Source organism: Urocitellus parryii, chromosome 14 (assembly GCF_045843805.1).
Source record: "Urocitellus parryii isolate mUroPar1 chromosome 14, mUroPar1.hap1, whole genome shotgun sequence".
Taxonomy (NCBI): Eukaryota; Metazoa; Chordata; class Mammalia; order Rodentia; family Sciuridae; genus Urocitellus; species Urocitellus parryii.
The window spans coordinates 3,401,137-3,423,027 of record NC_135544.1 but is presented as its reverse complement, the minus strand read 5'-3'; positions in this window follow the sequence as shown (position 1 = coordinate 3,423,027).

Below are 21,891 nucleotides of genomic sequence, written 5' to 3'. Positions count from 1 at the left end.
AAAAAGAAAGAAGGTGGGGGCAGGGAAAGAGGAAAGAATGAAGTAGGGGAGCGAGGGTAGGGGAAAGCGACAAAAGAGAAAGAGAAGAAAGGAGGTTGAATCTAAGATCCTGAAAGGAAATGGGATCTAGAGGTATTCCTATCTGGCTACATATGTATAGAAGACTTCACTCTGAAGAGAAATAGCACCCTACTCTGTGCCCCGACAAAACACAAATATACCCATCATTAACCTCATTTTACAGAAGAGGAATCTTCAAAATGAATTGACACAATAGCTCACCTAACCTTTACTTCATCAATAATTAAGGTAGGGAAAGACGCCAAGATTCGGATTGCTTATCTTCTATCAATTTTAAACCAGTGTCCCATTGCATATTAAAGACCTCTTTTGCACTAAAGTGCAGGAAACTAATTAGAATCATTCTGGTTTTCGTGACTCATAAACTTAATGCTCTTTTAGCATCCTTTTGGCTGAGCAGATTTCCTAACCACAGTTTAATAGCAAAAGGCATTTAAAATAACAATCTCAAAAGTCTTTCCAACCTCCCCAATTAGAGTAAAATAAATTGGCTCTTAGAATTAGAGGCTGTGCTTTCTCAGGCTATGGAACAGCTCATTGGTTTCTGATATCTTAACTATGAAGAAAAATGACAATTTTCATCTTGCTCCCAGTTATCAAAATATTCCTACCAGCTCAGAAGCAACTGGCCTGGTCACATACTTTTAATTTGGATCCTCCAATTGTGGGTTGACTTGGCTTTTGCTCATTTATTTGTAATTCGTTATTTTAGATTTTATTTGATCTCTGGGAAATACTAACATATTTAGTCTGTTATCTCTGGAGTGGTCAAAATGCTCATGTTATCATTGCTAGTTAATATTTATTGAATCCTAGGCTATGTTAATAACAAGCAAGAGACAAATCCTGCCCCATATCTTTAAATTCTGGTTTCTTTTTTAAAAATCAGATCATTTTATAATGTCTATGTAATTTTTTTCTTTATAACATGTTAAATGGAAATAATTCCTGCACTAAAATCAATCATTTAGCAAAAATACTTATTAGTGGGCCAGGAAGTTTGAGGTTTGATCTTGGGAATCCTATCTGATTATACCTATATTATTTATTTCAAGTTTACTTTTGTCAACTGTTTTTGCTGCTTTAAAAGTGTGTGAGTGTGGTTCCTTTCTGAGACTTCAAAAACAAATTAGTTTAGATAAGTCAAAATAAAGTGATTCAACCCTTTATTTGAACATATTGGTTTCATGCAATACATGCAAGACTACTTTCTACTTCTAGTCTCTCCAGGAGTAGAACCTCTATGGATGAAGTGATAGGGAATTCAAAGTAATTTGAAAACACAAGAAGATATCAGGTGAATTCTCTCTCAGCCCCATGTATGTCCAGTTGCTACATTGTATCTTTATGTTTTCTCTGAAATTTGACCCAGATTGATTTCCCAGCTACTCCCCTAGCCTCTTTCCTATAGAATAATATATTGGTTTCTTTACTCTCACTTATTTTTCTTCCTGGTTTTTACTTAACTCATAAATAGCTGTACACTCAGTTTGTATTCGTTCTCAGCCTGCTTTTAATTCCTGATTTGTTTCAACCTCCAAAGTTTCCACCATTTGGATGTAAACTTTTACTTGGGACACAGCCACACCCATGAGCCTCTTCCTTCTCCAGCATTCCTAAATGTATGGGTGCTCTAACAGAGGCTAGAGCCAGAACCTGAGCTCTGCTCCTCATCCTCAATATATTTCTTTTGTAGTAGCATTTCCTGATACTTTTCCATATTCTTAAGTTCCTCACAGATTCCCTACCCTGTACAATTTCTGGGTATTATAATAGCATACATAGATGATAGATAGGTAGGTAGGTAGGTAAATAGATAGAATGAGTTTTTGACATTATCTGCTCAAAATACAGTGATTTTTTGTATTTATGTTTTCTTTTTCTCACCCTCCTTCTTTTCTTTCACTGTATAGTTATATTTTCTGAATGTCAAAATATCTCAGGAGGCTGAGACAGGAGGATTGTCAGTTCAAAGCCAGCCTCAGCAACAACGAGGTACTAAGCAATTCAGTGAGACCCTGTCTCTAAATAAAATACAAAATAGGGCTGGGGATGTGGCTCGGTGATTGAATGCCCCTGAGTTCAATCCCCATTACGAAAAAAAAAAAAAAATCTGTTAAGCAGATAATTCTCACTGAGAAAGGACCAACTCCCTTTTCTTGGAACTCAGGTCTGTCTGTGGTTCTGAAATTATTTTAACTTCTCCAGTATACTCCTTCAAGGTCATTGAAGAAAAATTAAACTCATCTCTGGAGGCCTGAAAGATATGTCCCTTCATAAAGGAATTTTTAAGCTTACACATACTATTAGAACTTAAAATTTTGAAAAACTTCCCTCTTTGAAGGAAGCAACTCAGCCAGGTGTGGTGGCAAACTCCTGTAATCTCAGTAACTCAGGAAGCTGAGGCAGGAATATCCCAAGTTTGAGGCCAACCTGGGCAACTTAGCAAGACTGTGTCTCACAATAAAACATATAGGGCTGGGGTTGCAGTTCAGTGGAAGAACACTTGCCTGGCACATGGAAGGCTCTAAACTCAATTCCTAGTACTGGGGGAAAAAAAAGAAAGAAAGAATTAAGCAACCCAAAGACAATTCAGTACGTGCACGTGTGCCTTACTCAATTTGGGTATAAATTTTCTACTTAGACATTTTATTAATGTATGCATGCATTCACAATAGCAAGAGCCATGAAAACTGACCATTATGGTCTGAAGCCAGTCTAGCAGTACCTGAATGTATTACCAGTACCATAGCAAAGAGCTGTGGACAGGCTCTACAATCTAGCATAACATCTGAATTATACTTGCTTCATTCATGCAGGGTTTGTTATGTTTTAGCTGTGAATTCAAGACCAACCAGGAGAAGGCAGTGCAGGATAAACAACTAAACTTGTACATTTTCTTTAAAGTTAAAAAAAAAAGGCCCAATGTACTAATATAGATTTTTTTATGGCATAAACCTCTATTTATATGGGGGAAGGAAATGAGCTTTCTCTTAATACCAGCATCATATCTTGTACTTCTGTAGCTCTTTCATTCTTTTCTACCTAGACCACCATTCATTCTTACACATTAAAATCCATGCATTACACAAACTGCAAAATGTCTAAATTTAAATTTTTTTTCCAAATCTGCTTTAAACTTCCTTCTTAATATAACTTTACTACCAAAGTCAAGGTTGTAGGTTTTCACAATACTTTTGAGTCCATAATGCTTTTATATTTCAAGACAAGCTTGTCATGAGCCCTGAAAATCACTTGCTTCATTGCTCAAATACAAAGATATTTTATACATCTAAATAGGGCGATTTCCTGCTCAACGAGTAACTCTCTAAGAACAGAAAGAAGTGAAGTTTGCTCACTAAAAGCCAGAAGGAGGAATCTAATTAGAACCTCAGCATCTGGCACGGTGTGTTTCATTCCACCATGGGCCACCTCAGCAGGCAAAGAAGACCCCCTCAAAGTCCTGAGGATCCCAGAGAAAAAGAACCCAGTCACTATTTGACTCAGGCAAGTACAATTCTTCCACTGAACAAAACAGTATGAGCCTTGTAAACCATTAATCCACATTTACAAGTATTCTTGTGGCTGAATTTCCTAGGGAAGTTATTACCAGATGATTCTGAACAAAAGTGTGACATGGACAATTGAAGCCTTAATGCCATCTGTCCTCCACTCTTTAATGCCACCTTTATTCTCTCCCTTGAGTGCACAGGGTCTCCACACTGATCCTTACTAGCCTGGGCTCTCCTCAGAGCCTCTTCATGCCTTGCCTTTCTCTGTACTTAATCTTTCATTCCCCCTCCAACAGAAACTTATTTGTACCTAAACAACAATGTGACTAGTATTGGAGCCTCTCTACCTTTGGGTAATGGTCTCACTCTCTTACCTTAAACCACATGAGATTTACAAGGGATTTTTACATAGCTTTAATTGCTAGCTAGTCTTAGACTTCAATTTTCTTTATGATCTCCAAAACTGATTCAAAGGCTGAACCAAGCAGCAGGTGAGAATTTCTTTCCCCCTTAAGCGGTCAGGCCTAAATTGGAGGCAAACTTTCCCCTTTCTTTAGGCCCACCCAGTGGTTTTTGTCCCCTAGAACTTCTACCCATTTCATGAAAAAAGGAGAGCCCAGAAATAAACCCACGTTTGTATCATCAACCTTTAAAAGGAGTGACAAGAACACACAAAGGACTAAGGATAGTCTCTCCAATAAATGGTGCTTGGAAAACCAGATATCCATATGCAAAATAATAATAATAATAATAATAATAATAATAATAAAACTGGATGATTAACTTATGCCATCTATAAAAAGCAATTCAAAATGGAGTAAAAACAAACAAGAGACCTGAATCATAAAACTCCTAGAAGAAAACATAGGGAAGAAGTTTCCTTGAGTTTGGTCCTAGCAATGATTTTTTTGGCTATGTGATCAAGAGAATAGGCAACAAAAGCAAAAGTAAACAAGTGAGACTACATAAAACTAAGAAGCTTTGGCACAGCAAAGAAAACAATCAACAAAATGAAAAGAAAATTTATAGAACGGGAGAAAATACTTGCAAACCATATATCTGAAATTAATGCTCAAAACATGAAAGGAACTCATCCAACCCAAAAACAAAAATCCAATAATCTGATTTTTTAAATGGGCAAAGGACCTGATAGATTTATCAAAAGAAAACATACAAATAGCTAAGAGGCCTATGAAAAACTGCTCATCCCTAGTCATAAGGGAAATAAAAATCAAAACCACTATGAAATATCCCCTCACCAAGTACAAAGATGGCTATTAAAAAAAGATAAGAGATAGCTAATGTTGGTAGAGGTGGGGAGAAAAGGCAACACTTGTATACCACTGGTAGGAATGTAAATTAATATAGCCAGTGTGGAAAAGAGTATGAAGGTTCCTCAAAAAAAAATAAATAAATAAAAATAGAGATACTCTATGATCCTGTAATGCCATCAGTAGAAATATATCCAAAGTGAATAAAATCAGTCTCTCAAAAAGATATTTGCATGTCCGTGTTCATTACAGCATTGTTCATAAAAGCCAAGATAGAGAAACAAACTGAGTGTCCATCAATGAATGAAGGAGGGAAAGGATATATGTGGGTGTGATGAAATATCCATTAGCCACGTGAAGGAAATCCTGCCATTTGCAACAACATAGATGAATCCCAGGAACGTTTTGGCAAGTAAAATAAGCCAGACACAATGAGACACATACTTCCTGATGTCTCATTTCACACATGTTTAAGTTTTTCTGGCATATTGAAACTTAAAAATTTAAACTCATAGGAGCAGAGAACACAATAATAGTTGCCAGGGACTAGGAGTACAGATGGGAAAAAAGCAATGTTGGTTAAAGGATATATAGTTTCAGTTAGAGAAGATAAATTAAAATGGAGATATTCAACAGCACAGTCACTACAGTTGGTAACAAAAAAAAAGTACTGCATGCTTGAAAATTGGTAAAAAAGAAAAAGTAGATATTAAATATTCTCACTATAAAAATGACAAATATGTGAGGTGTTGGATATGTTAATTGACTCGATTATTTAGGTCAAACATATCAAACATCACAAAGCATGCTGCAAATATATGTACTTTTATCAATTAAATTAAAAAAACATAATATTGATAGAAAATACTATTTATAAAACAATATATACAATATGGCTCCATATACGGATTTAACTGTAAATCAATATTAAGGATTATTGGTTTATACATATGGGGGTAAGAATTATCTCTTGTCTTTTTCATAACTACCTAACAGAAGTGAGATGATAGCTCTTTGTGGTTTTAATTTGCATTTCCCTGTGTTGAACATTTTTTCATAAGCCTGCTAGCCATTTGTATGAGCTTTGTTGATCATGTATCCACATTTCCAAGCTTTCTTGTTTGGGTGGTTGAATTACCACTTCTTTCAGAGAAATGTCAGCCAGGTATTTTACCCATTTTATATTAGATTTTTTATAAGTTGAATGAGTTCTTTATGTACTTTGGATATTAACTGCTTACCAAATGTTCAGTTTACAAATATTGTCTCCCATTCTGTAAGTCTCCTTTTCATTTTGTTGATGGTTTTTGTTGGTTTGTTTGTTTTTGGTAAGCAGAATTTTTTTTGTTGTCATCCATTTTGTTTTTGTTGCCTGTGCTTTGGGTGTCAGATCCAAAAAATCATTTCCAGGATCAATGAATAAATTGATCAGTTTTTCTCTGCTTTCCTCTACCAGTTTTATACTTTAGACTTTTGAGTTGGGTTTTATATATTATGCAAGATAAGATCTAATTTCATTTTTCTGAAGGTGGATATCCAGTTTTCCCAACACCACTTATTAAAAAGATCATGCTCTTCCCATTGTGTATCATTAGCTCCTTTGTTGAAGATCCGATGATAAGTGTGGATTAATTTCTTTGTTCTCTATTCTGTTTCATTGGTCTATTCGTTTTTGTGCCACTACCATGTTATTTTGATTACTACAGCTTTGTGGCAGATTTTGAGATCAGGTAGTGGAATGCCTCCAGTCTTGTATTTTCTGCTTAAAATTACTTTGGTTATTTGTGGCCCTCGTAGTTCCACAAGAATTTCAGAATTCTTTTCCTTTTTTACTGTTAAAATGTCAGTGGAAGTTTGATAGGCATTGTATAGGTCACTTTAGGTAGTATGGGCATCTTTTAAAATTTTGTTGTTGTAAATTGACTTTTATTTTATTTATTTATTTTTATGTGGTGTTGCTGAGGATCAAACCCAGTGCCTCACACATGCTAGACAAGTGCTCTGCCATTGAGCTACAACCCCACCCCCTAGTATAGGCATCTTAATGTTAAGTCTTCCAATCCATAAACAGGGGGAATCTCTTCATTTATCTGGGTCTTCTTCTGATGTGTAGTTTTTACCATTCAAATCTTTCATCTCCTTGGTTAAATTTATTCCAAAGTATTTTATGCTATTATAAATGAGATTGCTTTTGTGATTTCTTCTTCAGTTAGTTTGTTTCCAATGGTTTTTAAATATAAGATCAAATATTTATACACACACACACACACACAAACACACACACATCAGAGATTGAACTTTTAACTCAGGGGCACTTAACCACTGAGCCACATACCCAGTCCTTTTTTATAATTTATTTAAAGACAAGGTCCCACTGAATTGCTTAGGCCCTTGCTAAGTGGCTGAGTCTGGCTTTGAACTCATGATCCTCCTGCCTCAGCCTCCTGAGCTGCTGGTATTACAGGCATGTGCCACCACACTTAGAAATAATAGATTTTTAAAATACATCCATGTTTACAGATATACCTTTAGTTTATTCATCTTAATAGTGATATAGCATCCATTCAGATGAATAAAGCATAATTATTTTTTTCACCTTCATGAACCCTTAGACTGGATGTTACAAGGTTGTCTTATTTCTCATTTTACACATGCGGCAGAGATTTTTCTGGCATATATGTACATATTAACTTACTGAGTCAAAGAGATGGTTCATGTACAATTGTAACAGATATTAATAAATTGCTAAACAGAGTGGTTATATCAAAACTCTAGAGCCTTCACATATTATATGAATCACTGTAAAACTTGATTATAAAAGAGCACATCACTGTAGTTTAGAACTATTCTTCTAAACATAAAATGATGCTAACTGTACCTTGCATGTACAAGGTCCTTGGTTCAATCCCCAGCACCGCAAAAAATAAATAAATAAAATAAATAAAGAATAATTATCGAAGTGGCTGTGTCACTATAGTATGCTGCTTTTAAGTCCTTTGGGTATAGAAAAAGGAGTGGGATAGCTGGGTCGAATGGTAGTTCCATTCCAACTTTTCTAAGGAATCTCCATACTGCCAAGTGGTATAAATTCCAAGTCCATAATTAGTCACAATCTAATTCAATTGGTGAGGAACAAAGACACAGAAAATTCTAAAAATAACTAGAAAATCAATCTACTAATTTAATGTAATCTCTATCAAAATCCCAGTTGGACTTTTATGGAAATGGGCAAATTTGTGCTAAATTTTATGTGAATATACAGAAGGCATATACTAGGCAAAACAATTTTTGTTTAAAAAAGGGTAGTTTGAGGACTCAAATTACCCAATTTCAAAACTTTGTAAAGTTAAAGTACAGTGTGGTATGACTATAAAGATAGGTATGTAGATCAATAGAACAGAATGAAGATACAAATATAAATTTTATATTCTTTCTCCACTTAATGGAGATAAATGACTCTGGGACAATTAAATATTGATATTTGTGTACATATACACATGCACAATTTGGACCCTCACAAAGAAATTAAGTTAAAATGGATCATAGACCTAAATGTTATAAGTAAAACTACACAACTTGTAGAAAAAACATGAGGGAAAATTAATTTTAGTGATCTTAGTTAAGGCAAAGAGGTTTTTTTTGTCATGATACCAAGAATAAGGCATAAAAGAAAAATTGATAACTTCATTAAAGTTTAAAATTTTGCATTTCAAGAACATAATCAATAAAATGAAAAGACAAAGTACACTCAGAGAAAATATTTTTAAATTATGTCTGCTGAAATACCTTATATAGTAAAATATGAAGAACACATGTAACTAACCAGATAAAGAATGCAATTTAAAAATGAACAATGATATTTCATCAAGTAAGACATACAAATGGTAAATGATCATATAAAAAGTTCTCAATAGCATCATTAGTTATTAGGGAAATACAAGTTAAACCCACTATAAAATATTAAAACATACTTGCTAGAATACTCGTACTCAAAACGGGACAGTATCAAGTATTTTTCCAGTGGGAATGCAAAATTGTACAGACCTTTTGGATAATAGTTTGGCAATTTTGTCTTACCATATGACCCAGAAACTGTGCTCTTAGAAACCTATCCAAGAGAAATAAAAACATGTCTACAAGAAAACTTATACACAAATGTTTGCAGCAGCATTATTCATAAAAGCACAAGCTAGCATTATCTACCAACTGACCAGATAGGTACATGGTGATAGCCAGAAAATGGAATAACAGTTGGTTATAAGAATGAAATACTGACATATTAATGAATATAATATAATATTGTATTCATTGAAAACAATATGATAAATGAAAGAAGCCTAACACAGAAGATAATATATTGTATAATTCCATTGATATAAAATATTCAGAAAACGAAAACTCATAGAGACAAAACATAGCTCTGTGATCACCTAAAGATGGAGAGAGGGATAACTGTTTGAAGGTGGGGGTGACACAAACACCTTGAGGAAAGTATTTCAAAAATATTCAAAATATTTCTAAAACAGGAATTTGATGATATTACACAATACTATAAATTTACTAAATTCACTGATTTTTAAACATATCATAAGCAAATTTCATGGTATTCAAATTATACCTCAATAAAGCTGTAAAACAAAACATTGGGCATATTTTGTAACTGTTGCTTATTCTAACCTATTATATAATATCTGATTAAAATAACAAAATGTCATTGGATATATAATATTTCTTATGTAAAAAAAGTAATATTTTTGAAAAAAGAGAATGTCTTAAAGATAGAGGGAATACACACACACACACACACACACACACACACACACACAATCCATATATATAAATTTTAAATGAGCAACAAAAATATGTACCAATGATATTTTAATAGAATACATGGGAACCAGGAGATTTTTTTTTTTTTTTTTTTGTACACGGGATTGAACTCAGGGGCACTTAACCAGGAAGCCATTTCTCCAGTCCTGTTCTGTATTTTATTTAGAGACAGGGTCTCACTGAGTTGCTTAGGGCCTCACTAAGTTGCTGAGGCTGGCTTTGAACTTGAAATCCTCCTGCTCAGTCTCCCAGGCCTCTGGGATTGTAGGCGTGTACCACCACTCCTGGCCACCAGGACATCTTAACATGCCAAAAAGGAAAGAAAATCCAGCCAACTTAAAATTTTATATAAGCAATGTTTCATTTAAAGATGAAGACAAAATAGTCAAAACCAATTTATAGTGATAGAAAATAGATCAATTTTTCCGGAGAGAATTGAATGAGAGGATCTGACTCTAACCGGGCATGAAGGAATTTGGGCGTAATGGATATTTTGATTGGGAAGATAGTCACATGGGGGAAGACGTATTTTAAACTCATAACTATTCACTTAAAATAAGTAAATTTTATTATGTGTCAATTATATATTAAAAAGTTGATTAAAAAAGAAAAATGAAGGGGAAAAGATTAGAAGAAAAAATCTGAGAAAGATCATCACTGAAAGAATTCTTTTAAAAATACTAAAAAGTCAGCCAAATGTAGTGGTGCATGCCTGTAATCCCAGAAACTCAGGTGGCTGCGGCATGAGGATTAAAAGTTCAAAGTCAGACTCAGCAATTTAGGAAGACCCTAAGCAACTTAGTTAAACCCCATCTCAAAATAAAAAATAAAGTCTGAGGATGTTGTTTAGTGGCAAAATACCCCTGCATTCAATCCCTGGCACCAAAATTATTTTAAAAAGATACTAAAAAGTCCTTTACACTGAGGGAAAAATCATTTAGAGGAAGTCATAAAACAAAAAGAAAGAAAACGTAAGAGAAACTTTAAATGTTTGGTAAGTGTAAAAGACCATTGACCATTTAAACACAATAGTAATGACTTTATGTAAGTTTTTCACTTATAAAGAAATGAAATACTTCACAATTGCATGACTAGTGAAGAGTGAATAAATGAAGAAAAATCAACATTGGATTCTTTCATGACTCAAGTTATAGAGTAATGTAATAATCATGGATATGTATTGAAATTGATAAGGTAGCCATTAAAAAAATTTAAGAAACAACCTAATAGGGGAGAAAATGAAATTATATAAATTTTATTTGATTAACCCAAAAGATAATAGACTGAAAGTATAAGGAACAAGGGGCACAAATAAAAATCAAATATCAAAGTGATAGTCCTAACACAATCATATTAGTGATTACAACAATAGTCAATGGACTAAACAGATTAATGGAAAGCAGTATGGAAATTCCTTGGAAATCTGGAAATGGAACCACCATTTGACCCAGCTATCCCTCTCGTCAGTTTATACAAAGGACTTAAAAACAGCATACTACAGGGACACAGCCATATCAATGTTTATAGCAGCACAATTCACCGTAGCTAAACTGTGGAGCCAACCTAGATGCCTTTCAGTGGATAAATGGATTAACAAAATATGGCACACACACACAATGGAATTTTACTCAGCATTAAAAGAGAATAAAATCATGACATTTGTAGGTAAATGGATGGTGTTGTAGAAGATAATGTTAAGTGAAGTTAGCCAATCCCCCCAAAAAAAATGCCGAAGATTTTCTCTGATATAAGGAGGCTGACTTATAGTGGGGTAGGGAGGGGGAGCATGGGAAGATTAGATGAATTCTATATAGGGAAGAGGGGTGGGAAGTAAAGGGAGGGGACAGGGGATTAGCAAGGATGATGGAATGTGATAAACATCATTATCCAAAGTACATGTATGAAGACTTGAATTGGGTGTCAACATACTTTATATACAGAGATATGAAAAATTGTGGTATATATGTATAATAAGAATTGTAATGCAAAAAAGCACATGTATAAAGGCATGAATTGGCATGAACATACTTTATATACAAAGATATGAAAAATTGTGCTCTGTATGTGTAATAAGAATTGTAATGCATTCCACTTTCATGTATTTAAAAAAATAAAACAAACAAACAAACACATAAATAAATAAAAAGCAATTCCCAACTAAAGGGAGAGTAAGGTCTCTGGTGTCCCTTCTTAGAAGGACACTGAGCCTGTTGGATCAGGGGCCCACACTTATGACCTTGTTTAATCTTATAAACTTAACCTTTTTTCCCTAGGGGTCCTACCTCCAAATATAGCCACACCAGGCTTCTATATATCAATTTTGAGGGAGAATGTACAAACGTTGGATCTCAAATAACCAGCTAAGTCATACATCTCCCTCTGAAACTGTCTTCAGTGATATGTTCTCAGGCCCCCCTTCCTTCCTGTGTTCCAGAGCCTCCTGTGTGTGCCCATATCATAAGATCAGATTGAATCACTACTCCCTATAAACTGGTTAGTAATATATGTGTATATGTATATATATACACACACACATACATGGTTAGTTACACACACACACACACACACAACCCTATACGTGTGTGTAAAATCTCTTAGCATGTACTAGGCAAATAATGCTGAATTAGTGAATGTATAGTAAGAAGAAAATGAAGATTTGTTCCCAGCTCTAATTCTCAGCTCAGGGGAAATGACAACATCCCAAGCTGCAATACTGACTATCTGAATTCATTAATCATATAACTAATGGCTAATTCTAACAGAAATGTCGCTTTTAGAAACACATACTGAATAATTCACTGACTGTATGCTAATATTTGAAATTTGCTCATCTATTTAAAGCAATCTTATAAAAATATAAAATACCTACAGATATATGTCCAGAATCACTGTCATAATTCACAAGCAATATAGTGAATGAGGTCAAAATTATTTTCTCTTCACCCAGCGTAAGTTATTAATCTATCTGGACAAGAGAAAGGACATTGGTGGTTTCTCAGGCTGTGATAATCCTGTGCTATGGCACAGGCAATGACTTACCACTGTGAAATGTGATTGAAGGTATTACATTGTTATGCACCCATCAGATGAGTTCTCAGCTGGTGACCTGCAGCCAGGCAAACCTGGACACCATGTTTGCCCTGACATAGGAGAAAAAAAACAAGGATACAAATAGAAAGCCTCTGGACTTACCAGCTGCTAGATCAGAACAAGATGGTAGATGCAGAAGAAATTTCTTGGCACAGCAAAGTCCTTCGATCTCCATAAAGCCCTCCTGAGTCAAGTCCATCCATTGACCTAATGTTTCTTTCTATTTATATGGCTCCCTTGATATGTGGGTACCCTCAAGGAGTTATTTTGTTGCTGAGTGCCAACATTACTGACCTCCCACCATTCCCATAATCTCAACCTTCTCAGAGAAATAGAGGGGTCAGAGATGTAGAACAGGGGTACAGCTCTTGTCTAGCATAGGGGAAGCCCTGAATTTCAATCCCCAGCATTAAAAAGGAAGGAGAGCAGGAAAGGAAAAGGAAGAAAGATTAAATAAAAAGAAAGAAAGGAAGGAAAAAATAAATCAAAGGGGACTATATTAAGCAATTGAAGACATAGACTTATGAAATGGTACTAAAGAGCCATCAGAAAGATGTTCAATAGATGTGATAGCAAAGGAAAAAGACGAGAGATGTTGAGGAAAAGCCCCCAACCAAGGGACATCCTCTCATCTCACTCCAGATTTATACTTGGATTTAGGGAGATAAGAATTTTTATGAATCAATCCCAATATAAATTAGATCTCACCCCTTACTCTTTTTCACAGAAATCTTATAATACTTCTTAAACCTTGTTATTATATAATGAGGTGTATATTTACTTCTCTAATAGCTTTTCTTCAACAAACTCTAAGCATTTTCAGGTATTCTTACTTTTTTCCCCATCAAGGTATTCTATCTTTTTATTTTTTTGTAATATTTTTATTAGTTGTTGATGAAATTTTTATTTTATTTATTTATTGTAGTGGTGCTGAGAATCAAACCTAGTGCCTCACATATGCTAGGCAAGAGCTCTACCACTGAGCCACAACCCCAGCCCCCATCAAGGTATTCTTCTTTATTTTTTTTTTAGTTGTAAATGTATCATTTTATTTATTTATTTACCTATCTATTTATTTATTTATTTATATGCAGTGCTGAGGATCAAACCCAGGGCTTCACACATGCCAGGCAAGTACTCTACCACTAAGCCACAACTCCAGCCCCAAGGTATTCTTAATCTGCACTAAACTCTTAGGACAGGAAAGATTACATAATAAGCCCTCAGTATTTGGTGAATAAATGATTGGAATAGCTAAGAGGTTGGGTGCAGCAAAAAGTCCTTAGTGGGGCTTTTGCTGAAGTGTTCAGAGATGGCAATTTGGGTTAGAGATAGGTTTGAGGACCCCTTTTGGGGAGGTGTTGTTCCTTCGTAGCAACAAAAGTGGTCACAGTTAAGAACAGAGAAAATAAGTCTCAAGGATATTCCCAGACTTGAGACATAAGAGACTAAAAGCAGGTATATTGACATCTCTTCCTAGCTTAAACATCCCATTTCACAGTATAGAAAAGAGGCAAGCACTCAGGGCAGAAACTCAAGTCAGGAATAAAGAATGTGCATTAAGTTGGAACAGTCTCAGTATGTTTTAGGGTCCTGTGTTTTAAGCATGCAGTACAAGATCCTTGACTATCCAAAAGAATTTTAAGTTTCTTGAGAACAGGAGCTCTATTTATACTCTGTAAATGTCTTTAAATTACTTTTATCTTTCCAAATCACTGCTTATTTCTTTACTCACTAAATAAGTAAAATTATGTGTGTGTGATTGTGTGTGTGTGTGTGTGTGTGTGTGTGTATCTTTATTTTGGGATATAGGTAGTTGAAATGCTTAAGTTATAGTGAAAGTTTTTTATATATACATATATATGCAATGATATATGTATGTGCAAATTTCTACATGTACACATACATACATACATACATAAAACTTCCACTGAAACTTAAAGTATTTCAATTATCTGTATCCTGAGGTTTTTCTGCAGGATGCAGAACTACTTCTGAAGAAATGACCAGAGCTGCTATAGAAAGTTGGTGTGCATTCAGACAGGAGCTTCTTCAGATTATTAGATGTATCTGACAACTTAGCAGTTGCCTGCCACTGTCGTTCCCATGGAAACAGACATTGGATTTCAGAAACCCAGAGTGTGAGAGCTTAAACTAATCACTGTGACAAAAAAATAAAAAAATAACAACCTATTTTCTTCTCACAGTGTGGAAACGGTGATTAGGTTAACGGACCCTGATCCCTTTTCCTACGGGTAAGTTTTTATAAAAATAGGAATAGAGTCTGTCATATTAAAACTTTTACTGCATCTGTTATTTCCAAGCTGCATCAATAGCATTTCCCCACTAATACTTCAAAATTCAGTAGGACTACAATACAAGAGTTAAGTGGGAAATAGAATATTAATATACACCCTGGAAATGTGTCCATTTATCTTGTATCCTTCTACTAGAACCATTATTCAAAAAAGAAGTCTTTATATTTTATCCTGGAAAAGTAGTGTTTAGCCAATCAGAATGCTTTTGAAATTCATTTTTATAAAGCCTATATAATTTCTCAGTATCTGCATGATTCAGGCAGGCCATGAAGATACAGATAAAACTTTGATCAGGCTAAAATTCAACAACCTCTCTGGACTTAATGTATATTAAGATTTTAGCTGTACTAGTTACTATTTTCTTTCTCTATTGTTCTAAATACAATATACTGGAGTTTACAAATAAACTGACAGGCAAACTTAACTAGTTAACACCTACTCGACAGAAAATGAAAGATTAGATATTCATTTCAATGAATGCTACTTGTAATAAGAGTAAGGTAAGTCACACTGACCACCTGGCTGACCCTCATTTCACAGACTGAAAGAAAAAGAAATTGTTAGTGTTTTTCAAAGTTACAAAATTCTCTGGAATAAAAAGTTTGAATATCTAAAAATGAGATTGCAGCATTATTTTTCAATAATGCAAAATAGACACCAACTCCCGGTGCCTTGAATGCAGTTAGAGATGACTGAACATAAAGTTGTGAATTTAGGTATGAATGAACTTTGTATACTTGCTGTTTTACTCACCCCATCTCCAGGTCACTCGCATGACACCTAACCCATAAACAACCAGTACTTACAGTAACAGTGACTATGGCTTCTTTTTCTCTTTACCATCCAACCACATTCAGGCAACTGTTTAATTGACAATTAGATAATGTGTAAAAATATTATCTTGTTGGCATATTTCATTTTGCTAAATATTATTTGCATTCCTTATGTATTCTTCACATATTTAATCATTTGATTTACATTATAGTACATACTGTTTGCAATATAGAAGAAAATTTCAATTTCTAATACTACACAGCACTTTTTTCCATACAGCATGCAAATATGCCTACTTACAATTTTTTCCAGTATGAAATAACTAAGTAGTTAGTGAGGTTTTGTTTTGGTTTGTTGTTATTGTTTTTCATTTGTTTGTTTTTGTTTTATTTTGTTTTGGTTGGTCCTGGGGATTGAACTCAGTGGCATTTTACCACTGAGCTATATCCTTGGTCCTTTTTTTCCCCTTTGAGACAGAATCTTGCTAAGTTGCTGAGGATCTTGCTAAATTGCTGAGGCTGGTCTAGAACTTTGATCCTCCTACCCAAGCCTTGGAGTAGCTGGGATGACAGGGATGTGCCACTGTATGCAGCTAGTTAGTGTTTTAAATGCCTTAAAATTTGCAGAAATTCCAGTCAATTATTCCATAGATATTAAAGAATATTTTAGTAATATTGGAGGGACTGTTGGCATTTGTGTGGACTGAGAACACATTATTTTTTTCCACTTAAAATAATAGGATATGGGCTCATTGTATTGAAAGTTTACAGTCTCAACCATTTTCCAGAATGACAAATATTTCAAAATGTTCACATTGATAATATATCAGTTGTTGGATTATAAATAATTTTGTTTTTATGATTTTCTGTTTTACATTACTTCCATAAAATATATGCATTTCCTTTACAATTAGAAAAAATTATATTTTAAATATATATGGCAAAAGCTATTAAATAATTTTCACTTACACTGTCATGATAGCATGCTCTTGTTATTCTGAAACTACTATGTGAATTAAGGAAAATAATTGGAAATAAAATTTTGGTGCATTTATATAAAAACTCCTGCTCTGATTTTGAGTTTGGCACATCCATATAAACTGTAGTTCACAAAAATGCCTAGAAGCAAGGATAACCAGGGAGCCACAAATACCAGACTGGGCTCTCCAGCTACTCTAACAGATCATTTAGAAAATGGCAACCCACAAAAGGAATTAGTTAAAATATATGAACAGGAAATTTACCCAAGAGGAAAACCATAGAGCCAATAACCCCCAAAGACATTCAGCCTTAATAATCAGGGAAGTACAGAAAAGATTATATTTCATACCCATCAGAGGGCCAAATATTTAAGTATGAAGTGATGATAAAGCTGTGGAGCCATTACACACACTGCTGGTTGGAATCAAAATTGATTTAATGAATTTAAGAACCACTTTGGTGAGATATAATTCACATATCAGAGAATTTATCCATTTTAAGTATAAAATTGAGTAGTTTTTAGTGTATTCACAGGTATGAATGACTTTCACCATAACCGATTTTAGAACATTTTCCTCACTTCAGAAAGAAACTCAATAACTTTATAATAATAGTCAGATGAAGATATACAATAACTTTCAGCTATCTGTTTCCTCATCTCCCCATTCCTGAAACAATTGCTTATCTACTCTCTGTCTCTGAACACTTTCCTTTTCTAAACATTTTCTATAACTTAAATCATATAATATGTGGACTTTGTGACTGGCTTCTTTCACTTAGCATGATGCTTTCAAGATTCATCCATATGGGAATATGTTTAAACATTTTGTTTCTTTTATGGCAGTAACTGAATTCCATCTTATGGATAATCCACATTTTTTTTTTTTACTTTCTTTCCCACTTTTTATGTGAGGACCTGGGGCTACTGTGAATAATACTGCTATAAACCTTCACCTACAAATTTTGTGTGGAAGTTTTTCATCTCTTGGGTTTATATCTAGAAGTGAAATTACTAAGTCATGTGGTAACTCAGTTTAACCATCTGAGGAAGTGCCATAATGTTTTCACAAAGCAGCTTCACAACCCTAACTTCCTACCACTGGTGTATAAGAGTTCCCTCCCATATGCCCATATCTTAGCTACTTTATGCTACTATAACAAAATAACCAAGACTGAGTAGTTTATAAATAATAGAGATTTATTTCCTCATGGTTTAAGGCTCAGAAGTCCAAGACAAAGGCAGCAATAGGTTTGACTGTCTGGTCAGGGATACACTCTGTTTCCAATATGGCATCTTGTTGCTGTATCCCTCTAGAGGAAAGAAATGCTGTGTTCTCATGTTCTCACATGGTAAAAGATCAAGGGGCGAGTGAACAAAATGCTGCATGAAGCCTTTTTCGTAAGAGCCTTAATTTCATTCATGAGGGACAGGGCACTCATGGCCGACTGATCACCTCTTATGACAGGGAGTGTACTGAATCTGTAGATCAGTTTGGAAAGGAGTGCTATCCTAACAAGGTTTAGTCCTCCAGTTCATGAACATAAAATGTTTTTCCATTTATTTAGTTCTGCCTTATTTGTTTTTAACAGTGACTTATTGTTTTTAGTGTCTAGGTTTCACACTTCTTTTGTTAAACTTACTCCATATATTGTATTATTTTTTATGCTACTGTGATTGGAATTTCCTGAAATTTATAGTTGTTCTAAGACTTCAGTTTCTTCTGAACTATTTATAGGTGTAAATTTATTTCTTATCATGTAATTCATTATTCAAGGCCTCAGCAACATGGCATAAACTATTGTTGAATAGAATGGGTTCTTTTCCAGTTATTCTGATTGCATAGAAAATTACCTCACAAATTAGTGGATTAAAATCATGATTACATTTAATTTTCTCCTTATCTGAAATTTCAGCAGAAATTTGTAGGTTTAGCTCATATCTGTTCCACTCAGCACGAGTGCGGTGGCTCACATGCCTGGAATCATCTGAAGGTTTGCTCACTTGGATATCTAGAGGTTGATTCTATCAGCTAAGACTTTACCTGGAGATGTCAGCTGGAATATATATACATGATCTCTCTTTATGTCCCAGATTTTCATATTGGGGAAAAAAGCTCTCTCTCTCATTGTACACTACAACACTCGATACTTTATTTCAGATACTTTTCTTCGATATTCATCTTAACATTTTGACCTGATAGGTGGGTTTTTTCCCCACACCGATTCTTCAACTCCATCTGCAATTCAATTCTGAAACTAAGCAGAGTTAGTGAAGGCCCCACAGGTGAAGCGCTCAGTCTCACAAGATTATTCCCCACTTCAGATGCAATCGTAAGTAGTATTCCCCAGGTTACCCACAGCTTCTAACTTGGCTACAAGTTAAAGGTTCCCACAACCCTGTTCAATATCTATAATTTGATAGAGTAGCTCAAAGAACCCAAGAAAATATTTTACTGCCCTTTTCAATTTATGACAAAGGATGCTACAAAGTCAATTTTAATTAACTAATTAATTAATTAATTATTTTTGCAGTACTGGGGGTTGTACCCAGGGCAAGCACTTAATCTCTGAGCTACATTCCCAGCCCATCAAGCTCATTTTAAAATATATGAAGGAAGAGTCAGATGACGATATACATAGGGAAAGATCCGGAAGTGTCCCCAACACAGGAGCTGCTGTCCTCATGGAGTTAGGGTATGCCACTCTCCTCCCAGCATGTGAATATGTTCACCTAGTGCTATAGTTTGGATCTGGAATGTCCCCCCCAAGGCCCCTGCATTAAAGGCTTTGTCCCCATCTTGATGCTATTAGGAGGCAGTGGAATTTTTAAGAGAAGGGGACAGTGAGACTCTAGCGCTTTCTATCTTTTTCATTTTTCAGCCACCATGGAATAAGCAGCTTTCTCTCACCACTTCTCCATACCATGATGCACTGCCTCACTATAGGCCCACAGCAATGGGGTGAATGAATCATGGACTGAAATCTCCAAATTGGGAGCCAAAATAAATCTTTCCTCTTTATAAATTGATTATTTCAGATATTTTGTTACAGTAATGGAAAACTAACTAACTCATTAACCCAGAAGCTCTCTGAACTGTCTTCTAGAGATGGTTATAAAAACTTCATCACACTGGCATCATCAACTAGTAATTAAATCTTTAACTCCTCTCCCCTCCCCAAAGGGCAGGAAGTTGGGTTAAAAGTTCCAAACTTCTAATCTTGGCTTGTTCTTTCTGGGGACCAGCCCCCATCAAGGACTCTGTGAAGAGTCGGATCATTCCAACAAAAGACACTCCTACCAGAGTTAAGAAATTCTAAGGTATTTAGGAACTCTGTGTCAGACATTCCTATCACTTTAAAAATTACAAAGGTATCAAGAACTCTGTCAGGAGCCAGGGTTAAAGACCAAATCCTAGAACAAAAAAATTCTCCTTGCATTCCTCTCTACAAGAGTTTTAGAGGTTGTGTGCCAGGACAGAGGATGAATAGATGGATGGGTGGATAATAGATAGATAGATAGATAGATAGATAGATAGATAGATAGATGATAGATAGATAGACAATTTCTTATTTCACAGCTTCCTTACAACATGGTAGTTATATTCCAAAGGATCCTCATCCCCAGAGAGAGCCAGAGAAAAGTCATATTGTCTTTTATATTCCAGCATCACTCCCACCAAATTCCGTTTATCAAGACAGTAGGAGAGCTCTGCCAAGACTGGGGTGAGGGGTGGATAATGTTTTGATTTGGATCTCAGGCACCCCTGCAGGAACATTAATGCAGGAATATTGGGAGCTGTAGGAGCATAGTAAGAATGGGCTGACTGGGAGGTGACCGTAGGCAGCTGGGACGTGGATAGAGGAGGTTGGCTACTGAGGGCACACCCTGGAAGGGGCTCTCCTCTGTGATTGCCTCTCTCTCCTTCACAATGTTCCTCTGCTAGGCCCTTCTGCCAGGAGGTGCTGCCTTATCTTGGGCCCAGAGCAATGGAGTTCACCATTTATGGGTTGAAACCTCTGAAACCTTGAGCCCTAAATGAACTTTCCTCCCTCTAAATTATACTCTTTGAATGTTTTGGTCATAGCCATAATGACAACCACAAAAAATACACTGACTAAAACAATAATAGGATTCATTTTTTGGTGGGGACGGTCAAGGTTCTGCCAGAGCAGATAGGACCTGAAATTCTGGTGTGGCCATCTTTAGTACTTACAATCTGCAATAATTTCTTCTGAACTCTTTTATAATTTAAAGCCAGCACTGTCACTCACCTCAGAGGCAAGTCAGGCAGGAAATCTTGGGAGAAACCTTGGGAGAAAACAGTTTATGTTTCATACACACTCCTGTCATGAGAACTTACTCATTTTAGTTGTTATCCAGGCTAAATTGAAGCATTCAGACTGATACTTAGGTGTAAGGCTTCATCATTGTAATCTGGAAGGTTGTTCTGGAAAGCCAGAGCTGAACAAGCAATTGCCATTTAGAACTTCCCATTCTGGTCAAGGTAACAGCAGCAATTAAAAAGTTAATTTGCAATTTTTATCACAGAAAAAGATAAGCATGATCTCTCATTGATACATGAAATTCTTCTGCTGCAACCCCTTTCCATAAGTTTAATTAAAGACTTTCCTATTAGTTAACTCACTGTTTCCCAGCTCTTTTTGTGGAGATAATTTTGAGGGACAAACCATTGTTGGAATTTTGTTGCCATTTCAGCTGGTTGACTTAAACTTGGACCTTTCTCCTGTGTTGACAGTGGAATAACCGGATTTCTATATTCTACATTCGTGGAACTTCTCTAAGTTATAGTTAAGGTCTTTAGTTGGCCCCAAGAAATAGCACCCTTCTCCCCAAATAGACTTATGAATAATTTGAAGAATAAAAATAAAAGACTAAAGATGAGGACTGAAATACCAATCCTCAAAAGGATACTGCTGCGTAGGAAGATATATCCCATGAATCCAACATTAGGCACTGTGTTAGTCAGCTTTTCATCACTATGACCAAATACCTGACAAGAAAAACTCAGAGGAG